This window comes from Kogia breviceps, chromosome 16, assembly GCF_026419965.1.
Source record: "Kogia breviceps isolate mKogBre1 chromosome 16, mKogBre1 haplotype 1, whole genome shotgun sequence".
NCBI lineage: Eukaryota > Metazoa > Chordata > Mammalia > Artiodactyla > Physeteridae > Kogia > Kogia breviceps.
The window spans coordinates 56,558,757-56,578,499 of record NC_081325.1 but is presented as its reverse complement, the minus strand read 5'-3'; positions in this window follow the sequence as shown (position 1 = coordinate 56,578,499).

Below are 19,743 nucleotides of genomic sequence, written 5' to 3'. Positions count from 1 at the left end.
CATTGTACAAACCTTCACCAATAACTCAAAATTAATGTATTCAAAACTGATAAGTGACCACAAAAATATCACACCATCCACAAAGGAGAAAGAGAAAATGACTTTGGTTACCATGTGAACTATGGAGAATGCTTTTTGCTAACCCAAAGCCCTTTACTCCCCTTTTTTTTAATTTTAATTTTTTAAAAAATAATTTTTATTGGAGTAATTTACCCCCTTTTTGAACAAGGGCATTTTGAGTCATGGGATAACCATAGGAAACTGGTCTTTTAAGAAGGATTCATGGGCTTCCCTGGTGGCGCAGTGGTTGAGAATCCGCCTGCCGATGCAGGGGACACGGGTTCGTACCCTGGTCCGGGAAGATCCCACATGCCGCGGAGCGGCTGGGCCCGTGAGCCATGGCCGCTGAGCCTGGGCGTCCGGAGCCTGTGCTCCGCAATGGGAGAGGCCACAACAGTGAGAGGCCCGCAAAAAAAAAAAAAAAAAAAAAAAAAAAAAAGAAGGATTCATTATAAGCTGATTTGACACTTTCAAACTACAGTTTAAATGTGTGTATGTGTGTGTACATTTTGCATTAGCTTGCTTGGTTCTGTCTTAGTTCTCCATTTCTTCCTCCTGCTTTAGAGCTTTTGATCTGTTCCTTTTTTCAGATAGCTATTTATTTATTTTTATCATTTGTAAATGACAAAAAGTTTATGAATGTATTTAGTTAGCAAGTTACATTCAGTTGCCTAGAATATAGTGAATAGTTAGCTTATCTAAAAAATAATCTGGTCAAAGAATAAAGAAAAAAAAAACTCAGCGATGACATATGTTCCCTGAGCACAGGGGTATAGGCCTTGAAAATAAATCTCTTTTGAGATATTCAGTTTAATAAAACCTCTGCCAACTGCTTACACTGCCTGTGAGGACAGCACTTTCTGTACGGTATATCCTCATGTTAGACTCATTTGCAGAGGGAATCCCACATGCTATACTTCCCTCTAGAGTCCTTGACCCTTTACTGAACTCCAGTGAGTTACTACTGTCAAATGCCTATTGCTGTTTAGAACAAAGCATATAAAGAGCACTAGTATGGATCAAGGGAACTCTAAATACAATTATATTGGAAGTAAACTGAAACAATGCAAAACAGCGCTATTATTTTAATAGAGTTGCTAGAGAAATGATATTAATTCTGTAATTACAGAGTAATGCCATCTATATGTTGTTTTGTGCTTTAAAAATAAAATCTCAATTATAACATTCACGAAAGCAAAACTAGCAATTCTAATAGTATTAAGAAGATAAAAACAGTCATTTTACGCTGACCTTCTGTTAACTGAACACTCCCAGACCTGAGAGTCCTGCTCAGCAAATATCCTTGCTCAGTGATTTAGCACTCTCAAGAGCTCTGTGACTGGACTATTCCTCACCGTAAGACTCCCTAATTTGTTCCAAATTTTCAAAATTAAGGAAGAAGCTTTAAAGCATCCATGATTACACAAAAGCCGCATTTGGTTTCATAGTATTCTGCTTTGGCATTTTAAAATTAGATAGTTTTAGGGTATTTCATTCTCTCTGAAAAATTAAAACTGTAGTAATGGGTCAACAATTTCAAAGCTATATTTAAGATGTTATTCTACTGTTGGTTCCTCAGGGCATTGTAATTTTGTCACAAAATTCACTCAGGATTAAAATTAATATTTTCAGTTTTCATTCAACATTAAAGCAACGTAAAATAATATATTTTATTGCATTTCTAAGTGGAAATAGCTGATTACAGAAAACATTCTATGTTTTAAATTGAACATAGATCAAAATAGTAAATCATATTTGTAAGTAATATTTAAAACATAGATTTAGAGACAAGTAAGAAAGGGAAATCATAAATAACTTTAAAATGTTAACTAATTTTTCTCAGACAATATTTGATCAGTAACTTCAGTTATGGGAATTTGTATTAAGAAAATAACCAAAGCAGTGCACAAAGGATGTTTAATATTATGTACAAAATTGTTCAAGAAAGCCTTATGTATAACATGCAAAATGTAGAAATCTAAATATCTAAAAACAGGTAAATGAAGTTAAATGAACTTCAGAATGTTAAAGATACAGTGTTACAGAAGCTATTTATATAATATAGAAATAATAGCAATCTGAATTTTGAAAAAATATTTTATAAAATGAGAATATGCTTATGTATTAAAAGGTAGTGTACAGTGTTCCCCTAACTTAAAATATTAAATTTCATATATTTATTAAAAATGAAATAAACATTAAAAATGAAAACCACAGTGAGGTATCACCTCATACCAGTCAGAATGGCCATCACTAAAAAGACTAAAAATAACAAATCCTGGGCTTCCCTGGTGGCGCAGTGGTTGAGAATCCGCCTGCCGATGCAGGGGTCACGGGTTCGTGCCCTGGTCCGGGAAGATCCCACATGCCGTGGAGCAACTAAGCCCGTGAGCCATGGCCGCTGGGCCTGCGCGTCCGGAGCCTGTGCTCCGCAACGGGAGAGGCCACAGCAGTGAGAGGCCCGCATACCACAAAAAAAAAAAAAAAAAAAAATAACAAATCCTGAAGAGAGTGTGAAGAAAAGAAAATCCTCCTACACTGTTGGTGGGAATGTAAGTTGGTGCAGCCACTGTGGAAAACAGTATGCAGTTCCTTAGAAAGCTAAAAACAGAATTACCGTTTGACCAAGCAATCCCACTCCTGGGCATATATCCAGATAAAACTCTAATTCAAAAAGAGACATGCACCCATATGTTCATAGCAGCACTATTCACAATAGCCAAGACATGCAAACAACCTAAATGTCCAGCGACAGATGAATAGATAAAGAAGATGTGGTACATATATACAATGGAATACTACTCAGCCATAAAAAAGAACAAAATAATGTCATTTGCAGCAACATGAATGCAACAAGAGACTATCATACTAAGTGAAGTAAGTCAGAAAGAGAAAGACAAGTACCATATGATATCACTTATATGTGAAATCTAAAATATGACACAAATGAACCTATCTACAAAGCAGAAATAGACTCACAGACATAGAGAACAGACTTGTGGTTGCCATGGGGTGGGAGATGGGCAGGGATGGAATGGGAGTTTGGGGTTAGTAGATGCAAACTATTACATATAGAATGGATAAACAACAAGGTCCTACAGTACAGCACAGGGAACCATATTCAACATTTCAATGTCCTGGGATAAACCATAATGGAAAAGAATATAAAAAAGAATGCATATATGTATATATATATAAAACTGAGTCACTTTGCTGTACAGCAGAAATTAACACTACACAGTAATTCAACTATACTTCAATAAAAAAAGATGAACAATGGCTTTTTAGCATTGTGTGATTAATGGATTTATTTTGTTTTTAATCTATCATTTCTCCTCTCTTCAAAGCGTTCATTAATATTCATTAATTTAATAATTTAAACAGTTAAAATATTCAAAATTGTTTACATTTCACTTTTTCTAGCTATATTGTTTGTAAATAGAAAAATAAAAATGCTGTGTTTAGGTACTAAAAGTATCAATCTATGATTGTTGATACCTCATATAAACAGTCATGCATTTTACTTTTTAGTGCCTTTTTTTTTTTTTTTTGCTGCCAGTTCTTTTTTTTTGAATTTTATTTTATATAGCAGGTTCTTATTACTTATCTATTTATACATATTAGTGTATACATGTCAATCCCAATCTCCCAATTCATCCCACCACCACCACCCCTGCCCACCGGCTTTGCCCCCTTGATGTCCATACGTTTGTTCTCTACATCTGTGTCTCTATTTCTGCCTTGCAAACTGGTTCATCTGTACCATTTTTCTAGATTCCACATATATGCATTAATATACGATATTTGTTTTTTTCTGACTTACTTTAGTGTCTTATTTCTAATATGTTTAGGCCACATTTACATGTTTTCCTTAACATAAATTGTGAAATTATTGATGAATTACGATAGTGTGTCAGTGGCCACAATTGCCAGATTTTTAATTTCTCAAGTTAACTAGCTCATTTTACTATGAACTGGTAAAGTACAGTACATAACTATTGGCATCAAAGCAGCTTGGGTTTTGGATTTCAGCTCTGCCACTTAATGTATGATACTGGGAAAATTAAGTTAGTTCTATAAACCTCAGTTTTCTTATCTGTAAAATAGGAATAATTAAAGAACCTACTATATACTTTTGTGTGTGTGTGTGTGTGTGTGTGTGTGTTTATGTTTGAGAGAGCGAGAATAGATTGGTTCATGTATTAGGGTTCTTCAGAGAAACTTAACCAATAAAAGGTATGCATATATACATAGAAAGAGATTTATTTTAGGTAATTGGCTATCCTAATTGTGGAAGCTAGGTGAGTAGAAAATCTGATGGGGGGAGACTGGTAGGCTGGAGATTCAGGAAAGAGTCCAAAGGCAATTCAGTTGGAGACCCAGGAAAAGTCAATATTGTAGTTGAAGTTTGAAGACAGTCCTCTGACAGAATTCTCTCAAGGGGAAGGTGAGAATTGGTTCACTCTATTCAGACTTTTAACCAATTGGATGAGGCCCACCCAGATATGTAGAGCAATCTGCTTTACTGAAAGCCAAACAATTTAAGCATTAATTTCATCCAAAAACACCATTACAGAAATATCCAGAATAATATTTGATCACACATCTGGGCATTGTGGCTTAGTCAAGTTGACTCATAAAACCAACCATCACAGTTCCTGTGTAGCATGACTCCTAGTACCTAACTGTAGATACTGTTAATATTAGCTTGTCAAAGTAACTTGGTAATCAGCTTTATAGTTGGTCCTGCTTCAGTAATAATAACTGAAACTACATAGAACCATTTCACAAGTACAATGCTAAAGAGATAGAAGAATATATAATCTCAAGGAAAGAAAGAAAGGAAAAAAATAAGAAAGGAAGGAAGGAAGAAAAAAATATCAGAAAAGTATAATATAATCCTTTTAACTTTTGTCTAAATTTTGTTAAGTTAAAGAAAAAAAAATCAGTAGTGTTAAAAATCTCTCCTTGGACCTCTTTCACATTTCACACTCTCTCAACATTTTTCACAAATAAATGTTTTCTTATTTAATGTCAAAATATAAGTTCCAAAAAAGAGTTAATTTACTAAACAATGAATTCAATTTAGAACATGAATTAAATTTAGTCTTTTCTGCTAAGGTTTGTATTATAAGAGCTCTGCCTGAGACTTATAGGTCAGCAGCTGTGATTACTCATCAATTCAGTGTTTTCCATAATGCTAAACAACAAAAATCTTTTGAAGAGATGCCACCTTCTTCAGAGCACATTTGAGCTTTTAATGTGCCATATACACTTCTGCTTGCAATGTCAGTAGCTGACAAAACAATCAGACAAAGAAAAAACACTCTGACCTTCATTCTAATGGGAGGAGATAAATGTAAAAATCCAAATATATAAACAAGACATACCATATATAAACAAAATCAATAAATATAACACATAATATATTAGATGAGGAAAATAAATCACAAAAAGGGATTAAGTACTGTTAGGATAGGATCTTCAATTTTTAATAGCCACCGTAAGCTTCATTGAGAAAGTGGCATTTTTAATAAAGACCTGAATTTTGCGAGGTATTGAGTAATCTGTAAATTTGAGGACTGAGAATCATCAGTGGCTGCAGCTGCCTGGAGCCAGAGTCACTTCCAGGGATGGGGCTTGAAGTTCATGTTTTATAGTAATATGAATCATTGCATTTAAAATTAGATACAATATTATATGTTAATTTAGAATGACAAAAGAGTTCACATCATATTACAGATTTTTTTAGGGAGGTGGCACATACCACATTATAAAATCCAGAGAAAAATAATAGTGTTTTAATTAAGTAACTACCTGACATAAATCTATATTTTTTTCTGTATATTTTTGTCTGCATATTCTTTGTTAACATCTTATATGTATGACAGGGATTTTGCAGTATTGTTTCTGAAGAAAAGTAAAAACAATAGTATTTTCTCTAATTGGTTTTTTTTTAATTTTTCATTATCATTTAGAAAAATTTCATGAGGGCTTCCCTGGTGGCGCAGTGGTTGAGAATCCGCCTGCCGATGCAGGAGACAAGGGTTCGTGCCCCGGTCCGGGAAGATCCCACATGCCGCGGAGCAACTAAGCCCGTGAGCCATGGCCGCTGAGCCTGTGCGTCCGGAGCCTGTGCTCCGCAACGGGAGAGGCCACAACAGTGAGAGGCCCGCGTACCGCAAAAAAAAAAAAAAAAAAAAAAAAAAAAAAAGAAAAATTTCATGAATTTTGACAATAAAATTAATAGGTTTCTGTGGAGATATAATGAGTTTGGGTATTAAAGTTTCTACCAGCCTTCTTTCTATTACTTTACATTTTTTTCTTTTTATTAGTCACATGTGAATTTGTATAGGACCAATAATTCTGAATATTAATTTGAAATTAAGGGAAAAATAATTCAAATAAAATGAATTGTAACTATAGTCTATTAAGTAACCTAATGTTCAAATGACCTATTTTTATGTAATACACATTGAATTATTGGTAAATATTTGACGTTTCATCCACAGAATTTTTATTTCTTTAAGCATATTTCCTATAAGAGTAGAATCACCATACTCTTCAAGATATGATGTATCAGATATGCTCAGATTCAATCCAATATGTGGAGATTCATTAAAATTTTACTTCACACATAGATGTATTTACTGCTTATGGTCCTGCAAACATATGATTTCTGATAAATTCTGTTTTTCACAATTCACATAGGCAAAAGTACAGTGCATATATACTTATTTGCTCTGCATTGTCAAGTAAATTCCTGACAGGTGAGAACATTCATTTTGACTAGACATGTATAAGAACTAAAACATTGCTTGCAATTCTACACATCTGATGACTGGATATATTTTCCACAGTCTAGCATCTGGCACTGTAATTTCAAGATTTATATCTCCTATACTACCTACGTACTTCCAAATTTCAGATGCACAGGCTATATTCACCTGCACCTTTACATCACAATTGCAGGTGAATTTGCAAATTAAGTAAGAAAGTATTCCTAGAAGGTTTTCCTATTGCACTTTGGCCAGTAATAACCAAATACATACAGAAGAGACTATAGACAATATGATTATGTCCTAATAAGCCAAAATTCAATGTCTCCAAAGTAACTTGCCCTTGGCTGGATTCCTAAAATGCCCAGGACCATTGTTCTCCAACTCAAGGAGAAGTATGAAGAAGAAATATGGAAGAGGAAGATGGACTGGTCTTATCAATTTGACGTAAAATATTTTATTTTTCCAAATTTTATTTAAACATATTTTAATTAAGACCCTCCAAATTACAGAAATAGAAGTGGCCCATGAAAGTGAGCGGTCCCCTACCTTAAGCGTAATAAGGTTCACAGTAAATCCACCTTGGCTTGGAGCTTGATTAAAATGTCGATAAAACAATTTGGCACAATGGTGAGAGGCAAAGCCAAATAGTAATGGGATTAAGAGATTGGGAGGAAAAATTTAATAGCCTTATCCTCCAGTTCTAATGCTGTCTCCACTCTAATGCTGTCTGCCGAATGAACTCTAGCACGACCTCCTCTCTGAAGCGCTTCCTGAAACCGGGACCTACCACATCGGAAGCAAAGATCATCACAGCCTCATTTGTGATGACCAGGATTTTTTTTTGATGGGTGTGGGGGCAGGTTTGGAACTCACAGTACAGCATTATAGAATTTACATACATATATTTTCTGTAAAATATTCATTATGAAAGAGCAATGCCTTTTAAATTTGAGGTTATTTCAAATTTATGCCATACACCTTAGAAACTGCTCAATGAGTAGCTCTTGAATATAGAAATAAATGTGGAAACACAGGCTTGGGGAATAAAATAAAGGTTATAAAATTTTAGAAAATGCTATCATCTGCAAAGTAAAAGAAGGCCTGAATATCAGTGAAATAACTCAGGTGGAAAATAATTTATAAAACAGGTAATTGAGGCAACTTTCTTTTTTATAGTAGTATCTGAGTAATTATTTTTCTTTAATTAATTTACCATGTCTTTTTCATATAGTTATTTGCTAAAAAAATTCCAGTGTTAAAATTTCTCCAATTATTTTCCATATGGGAACAGTCATTTTCTGTTCATTGGTACCGGAAATAGAACCATGTTATGCGTAAAGCATAGTATGATCTTTCTTTGGTTAAATACAATTTAAATTTTCTCACATTTGGGTATATTCAAAATATACCTTCACAAGGGTATATTCAATACCCTCACAAGGGTATATTCAAAATATACCCTTGATTTTGAATTAATGTAGTATGTGTTAATCTGTATTATACATACACACATTGCATATTATTACCTTCTATTGTGCAACATTTAAACATCAATATTTTGAAGAAGCAACAGAAGTCCTTCTCTCTAAGGTAAAATTCTGAGCCTGTACTCAAAAGTTTATATACATTGATGTTCTTCCACTGTCAATAATAAATACTATCAACACAATAATAAAAATTTTAAATCAGAGATTAATGGATCAAGACACTGAACTACATAAAAATAACAAACTATATTAACTCTGACATTTTTTATCAGTTCTATTGAAACGTCTAGAAAAATGTGTTAACAATGCACACTATATGATCAGCTTTTTGTCAATGGCTATTATTTCTAATATGTGTATCTTGCTTTTTACCTGCAATGCTATTTAAAGAATAGATACTCTGTGACTGTGTGTAACTTACTGGAAGAGATAACTTACAAACAGAAATCAAAATAAAATTTATTAGGCAACCAGAAAAGATGGTCATTATAAACAGAAAATAAAAATACCAAATCATCAATTTCCTGTTTGTCTTGCTTCTTCACCATTACTCTTGCATCTTTATTTTTATCTCAAAGAGATAAAATTTCTTGAATAAAAAGAGTTTTACACTTCTTTTTAACTCTAGTAATTGCCTTAGTACATAAGAAAATATAGATGCTCGAATAATGTTTACTTCCTCTGCTGTTGATTAAACCTGGACCAGTTGATAAATATGAATTGATAAATTCAAAAATGTAAAAATTAGAATGGCTTGGGCTTCAGATAGATGTCTCAGGTTATTAACCTCCAAAAACTGTGTCCTATACTTTGCCTCAGCCATCCACTACTATGGTTGTATGTCACAATCTTTTCCTAACTAATAATTATCTCAATACCAAATCCTATTATCAAGTATTCTGTTCCATTGTATTCATTTCTTTAAGTATTCTTCTTAGTAAATTATCCAACCCCACCAAGATTTCCAGTCCTGTGGGGCTGACACCTTTTTAATCTCTGTAACTCATGACCTTGCATTTCTCATTACTTCCTAGTACAACTGAGTCCATGATCCAGCAACAGAATTAATTGATTGTATATATATCATCAACTCTCTTGCCTTCCTTTCTCCCCAGATTACCAGCAAAACCCTACTTAAACTGTATTTAAATTCAACTAAGCCTACTTTATTTCTGCACCAGAGAGTTTTCTCATAGCTGAAGGAATTCACATAGTGATGCTGACTGGATTTACTCTAAGTTTTTAACCACAAATCTTAAATGGGAAGTATCTCTGCTGCCCGACCTGCTATACTTCCCTTGTGAATTCATTATCTCACTTGCAAGTATGTCTTTCACACCCGCTCTTCCTCCCTGAGCCTTTCTCCACCTTCACCCTCTCTAGATTACCTTTTATTTCACTAAGAGAATATAATCAATCAGAAGAGGATTTTAATTTCCCTCTAAAACTGTCTCCACCTACCACCACATAATCTGTCTTCCCTCTTGGTTCAACAGTTTCTATATAAGGCAATCTCTTCTCTGGCACAATCAATTTCTACTCAAAGACACTGTTCTGGAAATTACTCCCATCCTCTACTATGGCATTAATGTTCATCTCTACTGGAGCATGTTCATCAAAATAAAAAGCTGCTGCAAAAGCTCTTCCTTATTAAAAAAAATCTGCTGTCAATTTCTTCAATTACTGAATGGGAAAACACTCAGAAATGTCAAACCTATACTACTGGTCCCACCTTATCTGTTATTTCTTCAGTCTACTTCTAAAGTCTTACGAACCCATGTCTTTTTTAAAAAATTTATTTATTTATTTATTATTGGGTTATAGTTGTTTTACAATGTTGTGTTAGTTTCTACTGTACAGCAAAGTAGAGTTCCCTATGCTATACAGCAGTGACCCCATGTCTTTACTGAAAATACTCCCACTGACTTTACTGATATCTATATTGTCATGCCAAATGGTCTTTACCTTTTTCTTTGTTGATTTCTCAGCAATTTTTGATTCAATTATCTCACCAGCCTCCCTGAAGCACTTTATTCATCTAGATTCTGGAAAATCACAATTTCTCAGTACTTATTTTTCTACCTAGCTTGCTGTTTTCAGGCTTCTTTGATGGATATGCTTCCTTTTTCCTGCTCCAAGTTGCTGAGTACTATAGAGCTCAGACCTGCAAACTCTTCTCTTCCTTTCACTATGTCTATGGTCATTACCTAAGTAAACCAGGTCATGACAGTGTGCTGAAATTCCATTTATAATCTGAACAATCTATTTTTTAAAAAAACTTTCAACCCAAACTTCTTCCAGAAATGCCAGAAATCTGAGAATGAATATCCAAATGTTTTCCCAATATCTTTACATGTTAGGTATAGCAGACATCTCACGCATAACATGTTCAAAACTGAACTCTTGATTTCTTGCCCCTAAAACCTTTCCATTCTCAGCATTCTTATCTCAGTTCTCATCATTCAGTGATTCCTCTCCCCACCCAAACCTGTGCTTTCTATGTCACTTATGAGGCAAAAACCTTGGCTTTGACCTAGACTACCATTTTGGCTAACCCTCCATATCCAAGCTGTAAAGAAATATTATAATACATCCAGATTTTGAACTGTTTCTCACAAATTCTGTGACTAATATTCTGGTCCAAGCCAGCCCTCAAAACTTACTTGGAAGAATCCTACAAAATCAATTTGTTGTCATGCCCTGCTGCCAGCCGCCGCGGGTCCTCAAAGTGCAGCAACAATCGACGAGAGGGGGTAGGGAACTGAACGCACCAAGGTATGGGATCAGAAGGGCACAAGCAACTGATGGTTGCAAGACAAGTTTAACAACAAAGCGTAGCCGTATATATCCCCCTAAAGCAGGGAATTTGCTTAGTCACGCCTTATCGGCATCAGCTGGTTGATTGGCTTCTCGGCTTAGTCACGCCTTATCGGCATCAGCTGGTTGATTGGCTTCTCGGCTTCTCCCTCAAAGGCACCAATTTCCCCTCCAGGGTTGCTTTTCCTAGCTTTAGGGAACAACCAGGGGCTCCCAGTAACTGAGCAGGTCCCTGGAGCGATTTGGCCAAAGGCCATCTCCTTTTTTACGTTCATACCATAAAGTCCAGGATGCATACCAAGGAGAGTACAATCGGGCCCTGAGGCTTATGAGGGTCTTAATGGCGCCTTCCTCAGAGGGCAATGCTCGCCACAATGCCCCTTCTCCTTTTCAATAGTTACTGCTTGAAACATTCCAGTTTATATCAATATCCTGAACAAAACACCTCAATAGGCTTTCTCAAAGAAAATGTAAAATCTCTGTCATGACTTACACGTCCTGCTATTATATAGCTGATCTTTATTCTCATTTTATAATGTTCAAGTTATATTTATCGCCTTATTAATTTTTTTTACTTTCTAAGCATGCTCACAACTCAGGTATTTACACTTTTATTTTCTCTGGAAAGATCCCTCCCTTTTATTAAATAATCTTATCCTTTCTTCAAATAATACCATAAAGAAGCCTTCCAAGTCGCTCTATCTAAAATGTCACCCCTTAACCTTTCCATTCTCTTAAATTACCTTACTTTATTTGTCTTCTTCATTGCTCTTATCACTGTCTGGGCTTATATTCCAAATGTATTTATTTGTTTACTGTTTATTACCAGTATCCTGAAATAGATTGTAAAGTCCACAAAGGCATAGACTTTATCTCCAGCACAGTTAAAGTGAGCACATGGGGCTTCCCTGGTAGCGCAGTGGTTGAGAATCCGCCTGCTGATGCAGGGGACACGGGTTTGTGCCCCGGTCTGGGAGGGTCCCAGATGCCACGGAGCGGCTGGGCCCGTGAGCCATGGCCGCTGAGCCTGTGCGTCCGGGGCCTGTGCTCCACGATGGGAGAGGCCACAACAGTGAGAGGCCCGCATACCAAAAAAAAAAAAAAAAAAAAAAGTGATCACATGGTACATGTTCAATACTCCTGATAAATTAATAGGAAACTGCCTTAACCTGTAAAGAATATTTTAATTTATTTTTTCTGAATTTTTTGAGGTCTATGAGAAGTTGGATTATGGTTTGTATTATTTAGGGTTTGCTCAAAGAAGCAGAATTACTATGAGTAATACTGAATAAAGGATTTATTTTTGAAATTAGCACTCTGCAGTTATCAGAGTTGGTTGGTCATCTTTCTTTGTACATCCTCAGGACCTCTGCATGTGGTCTCTCTGTGTGAGCTAATTTAGACTTTCTCACAGTAGAGTGGCTTTAATGACATAGGACCTTGTATTTTGCCAGCTTAGGTTTCCAAACCAAGTGTCCTAGTAAACCAGGCAGAAGTTGAATTACGTTTTATGATATAGCCTCAACAATATTTACCTTCACTTCTGTTCTCTTCTGTTGGTTACAAGTGAGTCATAGGCCACCCTAGATACACGTTGAAGGGATTTAGACTCCCTTTTATAGGGTAGTGGTAAAGTCACATTGTAGAAGACCACGTGGGTCCGTGTATAATGGTTGCACTCAACTTTTGAAAATATGATTTTCTATCATTCACCCTCTAGCCACAATTCATATCCTTCCCACATGCAATACACACTCATTCCTCCCCCCACTCCAAGTCCCTTCAAGTCTCGTTCTATTAAGGAATCAGCTTGAAGTCCAGGAGTCAACTTCTAAATCAGGTCCAGGGGGTCATAAGCTCCTCTGGTACAGTTCTTTCTGCATCAGTCTTCTTATTTAGAAGATCTGGGAGCTAAAGAGACAAGTTATCTCCCCTCATCCACCACACACACACACACACACACACACACACACACACACACACACACACACACACACACACAGTCAGTGGTATGACAGGACAGGATGACCACTATAGATAACATCCATTCAAAAAGTAGAAAGGGAAAAACACACATCAATGTCTATAGCACTTACGAAATCCAGCAGGTCACAAGTTGCCAATTTCTTGATTAGGGCTCAGTACTATTTGGTAATTTCTGTCTGTGAATATTGGCTTTGTCATCTCTACGTTTGATTGCAACTTGTAAGTAATCCTTTCTTCTTCATAAGAAAACTGACTTTGCAACTGAGTAGACTTCTCACCACGCTCCCTGCCAATAAAAGTTTGTGGATCCAAAGGCCCCTTTTCAGTTTGTATATTTTGTGTAACTTTACAGTTCTAGCTATAGGTAACCTCCACCAGGAAAAAAAAAAATCTTAAAAATGTGTGGGCTTTTTTATTGCACTGCATTAGAGTATATTTAATTTGAAAAAAGGAACAACCAACAATCTCTTTGAGACAAATCCTTTCCTATTTTAGGCTCTGGGTGAGGTTGCTACAGAACAATGTTTTTAAGTTTCTTGTAATCTCCATTGTTTAAGTGAAAGGATCTTGAAGGCATGCCTTTAAGATACACTGAAGTATTTTGGTCTATTTGAAAATGTGAGTCATTTGTATAAATCTTTCTGAAATCTTAACAAAAGATTTTACAGTCACACTCTGATTTTGATTTTTATACTAAGGTTCTTACTTCCGAACTCTTGCTGGCTGAAAAGATTATTCAGAGCCCTTTACATTTTCTCCAAATGTCATTCCAATGCAGAATAACTCATTCTTTAGTATATCTCTCTCCTTATTCCTTTTGTTGTAAACTTCCTCTAGGTGGTAGCCTCAACATTCTGCCTAGAAGTGTCCTGAGCAACATCATCAAGTTATTAGGTATATTTTCTATTTTCCATGTTAGAACAGGTCATAGTTTAGCTGCACTTCCTGGCACTATAACATGGGTCTCCTTTCTAACAGTTTTCAATAAGTTCCTGACTCTTTAATGCCTTACTGATAATGCCTCTAGGTCATTTAAACTTCAGTATTTACTCTGATCAATGCCATATTTGCTTCAATTAACCATCCCCTCAAAGGCCTTTCAGCTTTGTCCTAACTCTCAGTTCAAAAGCCAATGTCATATTCTTCTGTAAAAACATATCCTTTCCTGTGATTAATTTTAGGTTTAAGTATGGAAAGCAATTTCTGCCAATGAATGGGAGACCTGCCAGACGAATACAAAGAAAAAGGTTTTTTGTGGTTTTTTTTTTCAGTTTTATTAAAGGAAAAAGGGAGTTACCAGATTTATTTTTCTGCTGAATATTTTAATGAAAAATGAAATAACTGGAACTAATATAGCCTTACTACCTTTTGAAGGAAAAGTGGCTTGGCTGAGCTGATTGATATCACAGGGAAGCTAAATCTCCTTCACACCCATCACAGCTGGCTATATATATAAAAGGGATAATGATTCCATACAAATAGGTCTTTCATGAGGAATAAAGAAGATGTTTTCAGGAGATTTCCTGATATATGTTATCTGCTTAAAAGATTATAGTCCTCTCTTTCTTTTGCTAAAACAAACTTCATTTGTTTTAACTATAAGTTGAAGTTACTCAGATCTTCACATGGATCATGTGGGGAATATCCTTGGTGCACAAGACTGAACAGTTTATGATTCATTTATACTCCATTAATAATATACTTAAATACTTGAAAGACTAGACTAGCATATCTTCCAACTGTCCTGTATTAATAGGTTAGGGATCATAAAATAACTTCAGAAAGTTACAAAATATGGAAAGTGTCAAAGGCTAGGGAGTTTGGCCATTCAATGAATTGAGCAAATTGCCCTCTTGAATAAATATTTTTAAATTACCAAAAATAAGTCTAAAAATATACGATATTTAAGTTAAATTGGGCACTTCTTATTTCTACTTTATTCCTTTTGAGTTCAGCATTTACTCAAGCCATTGCAAAGACAATCAGCTTTTCTCAGGTGTAATCTGACTATTCTTCCGCCAAGTTGTGCCATGTATTTCTCAGTTTCAGACCCAGTTCTCTGCTAACACTTCAGTGTGGAATTGACCCAGTTGCCCACACATTGCTGACCAAAGTGATCATGCATGCTTGTATTAAATTTCCATTATTGTCTTTTTAAATATATACTTTATTTTTTACAGCACTTTTAGATTCACATCAAAACTGAGCGGAAAGGGACTTCCCTGGTGGTGCAGTGGTTAAGAATCTGTCTGCCAATGCAAGGGACACAGGTTCAAGCCCTGGTCCGGGAAGATCCCACATGCCACGGAGCAAATAAGCCTGTGTGCCACAACTACTGAGCCTGCGCTCTAGAGCACACGCACCTAGAGCCAGTGCTCCACGGCAAGAGAAGCCACTGCAATGAGAAGCCCGTGCACCGCAATGAAGAGTAGCCCCTGCTCGCCACGACTAGAGAAAGCCCGCATGCAGCAACGAAGACCCAAAGCAGCCAAAAATAATACAATAAATAAATAAATAAGTAATTGAGTAGACAGTACTACCTGAACACACACAGGTGCAGCCTTCCCGACTACCAACATCTCTCACTGTACAGCATATTTGTTACAATCGCTGAACCTACATTGATTGACATATCATCATCACCCAAAGTCGATAGTTTATATTAGGGTTCACTCTTGGTGTCATACATTCTATGGGTTTTGACAAAAGTACAATGACAATAGAAAATATAGGGAATAGTTTTACTGCCCTAAAATTCTCTGTGCTCCACTTCTGTTCTCCCTTCTCCACTAACCCCTAGCAACCACTGATCTTTTTACTGACTCCATAGTTTTGTCTTTTCCAGAATGTCATGTAATTGAAACCATACAGTATGTATCCTTTAAAGATAAGCTTCCTTGACCCAGCAATCCCACTACTGGGCATATATCTAGAGAAAACCATAATTCAAAAAGAAACATGCACCCGTGTTCACTGCAGCACTATTTACAATAGCCAGGTCATGGAAGCAACCTAAATGCCCATCAACAGACGAATGGATAAAGAAGATGTGGTACATTATAAAATGGAATATTACTCAGCCATAAATAGGAATGAAATTGGGTCATTTGTAGAGACGTGGATGGATCTAGAGACGTGGATGGATCTAGAGATGTGGATGGATCTAGAGACTGTCATACAGAGTGAAATAAGTCAGAAAGAGAAAAACAAATATCGTATATTAACACATAGATATGGAATCTAGAAAAATGGCACAGATGACCTGTTTGCAAGACAGAAATAGAGACACAGATGTAGAGAACAAACGTATGGACACCAATGGGGGAAAGTGGTGGGGGTAGTGGTGGCGGTGGGATGAATTGGGAGATTGGGTTTGACATGTATACACTAATATGTATAAAATAAATAACTAATAAGAACCTGCTGTATAAAAAATAAATAAATAGGGCTTCCCTGGTGGCGCAGTGGTTGAGAATCCGCCTGCCGATGCAGGGGACACGGGTTCGTGCCCCGGTCCGGGAAGATCCCACATGCCGCGGAGCAACTAAGCCCGCGAGCCATGGCCGCTGGGCCTGCGCGTCCGGAGCCTGTGCTCCGCAACGGGAGAGGCCACAACAGTGAGAGGCCCGCATACCGCAAAAAAAATAAAATAAATAAATAAATAAATAAATAAATAAATAAATAAATAAATAAATAAATAAAATAAAACTTAAAAAATACAAAATAAAGATAAGCTTCTTTCAATTAGTAATATGCATCTAAGTTCCTCCATGTCTCTTCATGGCTTGATAGCTGATTTTGTTTTAGTGCTGAATAATATTCTGTTACCTGGATGTACTATAATTTATTTATTCACTCACCTACTGAAGAACAACTTGGTCACTTCCAAATTTTGTCATCATGAATAAAGCTTCTATAAACATCTATGTGCAGGTTTCTTTGTACACATAAGGTTTCAATCCATTTGAGTATCATCTGTTTTTCCATTCAGTCATCCAGTCTTCATCCCTGACATAAATATTACATAAATAAACTACACAGTACTACATAAACTACTTACATTCAAACTTTTTATCGTTTGCTGCTTTCTGAGAGGCCCCTGGGTAAAACAGTTGGTACCAGAAGGGGCTACTGATGAAATTTTGGAACTGGATCACTCAATAGTTAATTAGCAATACTATCTATTGCTGATGGTAAATAGGGTCGTGGTCACCTCTGATACACAGGAACATCACAATTACTACCATATTCCCTGGTGGCGGGTTGGGATGAGTTGCAAAAAGAAAGTGAGCATATGCAGTAGCATCACAGTTATTAAGACTTTCACTGACTGAGAATCAGAGAGTTTTAGGTGGAAAGTGAAGCACTGATTTATACAGCAGCAGTGGCACCTGAACACCTGTATGGGGGAATGGCTTTAGAGGCCATAAAAAATAAGTTCAGGCTAGGCTACTGTCTAAAGAATTCTGTAAAAATCAAAATACCCCTATGACAGTATGAAAAAGACCCTTATTGACTGCAGCTGCAGAACAGACTCTGAAAATCAAGACCGGGATTTATTATGAGACCAAATGACTACAAAGGTGCTGAATGAACGATGCTAACATATCGCCTATGCCTAACTCAGGACTGTGAGTAAAACCTAGTGGAACCCTGGGACAAAGGTAAGAACATTTGAGTGGATGCACCTGAGAACCATGAATCTCCAGATGCCCTCGAAACTTTAAGACCGAAAGAAATGTTTCTATCATCTTCTTAACAACTCTTACCTCAAACATTGTTCTGGCCATCAGCTTCCAACACCTGAAATACAGGCACCTCATCTAGATGGACCAGTTATCTGTCTTAGAGCTTCTCTGGCACCAGAGTTGGTCACCTACAGGAAACACTGGGGATATGAGCTCACACAAACTAAGAATTATAGAGACTTAACAGCCCATTAGGCCACTCCTGATCAATGTCAGAAGGAGTCATTGGATAAAGGGTTCTTTCAAAAATGCTCTGCTCTTCTGAACTTTAGGTGGACTATTCTGAATTTCAGTCTATATTGCTTCTTGAAAGATCCCAGATGGACTGAGCCTCAGTTGCCCACATTGATGGACCAGCTTGATAACACACTCTTGTACTGACTATTTTCTGTCTAATTTTCCCTAGTCCCCCACTCCTGGTCTCTAGACTTTCCAAAGAAACAATTTGTGTCAAGGTTTCCACTCAGGCTTTGAGTTTCTAGGAGGATCCAGGAAGAGACCCAGACCAAACCTTAGATACATGTTTACAGCTTAATGAATCTATTAATAACAGGAATTTATTCACTATTCAAAGAGAATAATAACTGAGATTTGTAAACACAGAAATGCCCATCTCTCTTCTTTACCATGGTTCATCCATTTGGTTCTTGATTTGTCAAATAAAAATAAGTTGCTTCAGTCTCTGGGGTCCCATTTAATTACTACAGCACCTAGATAAATTCTACGACTGTTTGCTCAATAAGCAAAGTTTTGGGAGCTGCTTCTAATAAAGTTGTTCTTTGCCTCATTGATTTGTATGGTAGACTTGCTGCAAATGAAATCTATCAAAATGCTAGTTTTTTCTTCAATATAAAGTCCGGTTTTATATTTTAAGAGCAAACTAAATAAAATTGAAAATGACTCAGAGAAGAGAAATAGCAATAGTTAAAGGAATGGAAAATGGAACTTAGAGTAAAGGCACTATTTTTGTATCTCCAAGACAAGAAACATTGGTTAAGGTCTACTTTCTCTTTCAAAAAATGTATATCGGGCTTCCCTGGTGGCGCAGTGGTTGAGAATCCGCCTGCCGATGCAGGGGACACGGGTTCGTGCCCCGGTCCGGGAAGATCCCACGTGCCGTGGAGCGGCTGGGCCCGTGAGCCATGGCCGCTGAGCCTGCGCGTCCGGAGCCTGTGCTCCGCGGGAGAGGCCACAACAGTGAGAGGCCCGCGTACCACCAAAAAAAAAAAAAAAAAAAGTATATCATTTACATCTAAAATTAATGTAATTCACTTTTTATAAAAGTTTGATTATAAGTTGGGGATTTCATTAGCTCTTACTGAGAAATAGACTGCAATCTTGTTTTATGGTTAATAATGAAAGCCCTTTGCTCTCCAATTTTGGATTTTAGTTTTAAAATAACAATTAAACCAAAACAGTTTTGATAAAATTATTAGTCTGGAAAAAAGTGAATTTCAGCAGAAAAATTAACCTAAAGAACACTTAAATTTGTGATGTCAAGATAATATGTTTTATTAAAGCAAAGCAAGTAATACTAAATCTTCAATGTTTGTAATTTCAAAAGTGTTGTTATTAATATTTTTTATGCTTTCTTATTCGACATCAAAAGCCACATAATATTATAAATTCTTAGTAAAATGTAAAGAATGGAATAACATAAATCTAATAATAGAATATTAATTTAATTGCATAACTTCCCCAACTTCATTATAGAACATTCCTTTTTGACTCATTTCACAAATGAAACAGATGAATTACTTTCAAAATTTAAAAAATCTATTGAAATAGAAACATTTGTCAGGTAAATGATTTTGCACAATCATCAAACTATGAGAAATATTAAAAAGTGAAGAAAACTAACAA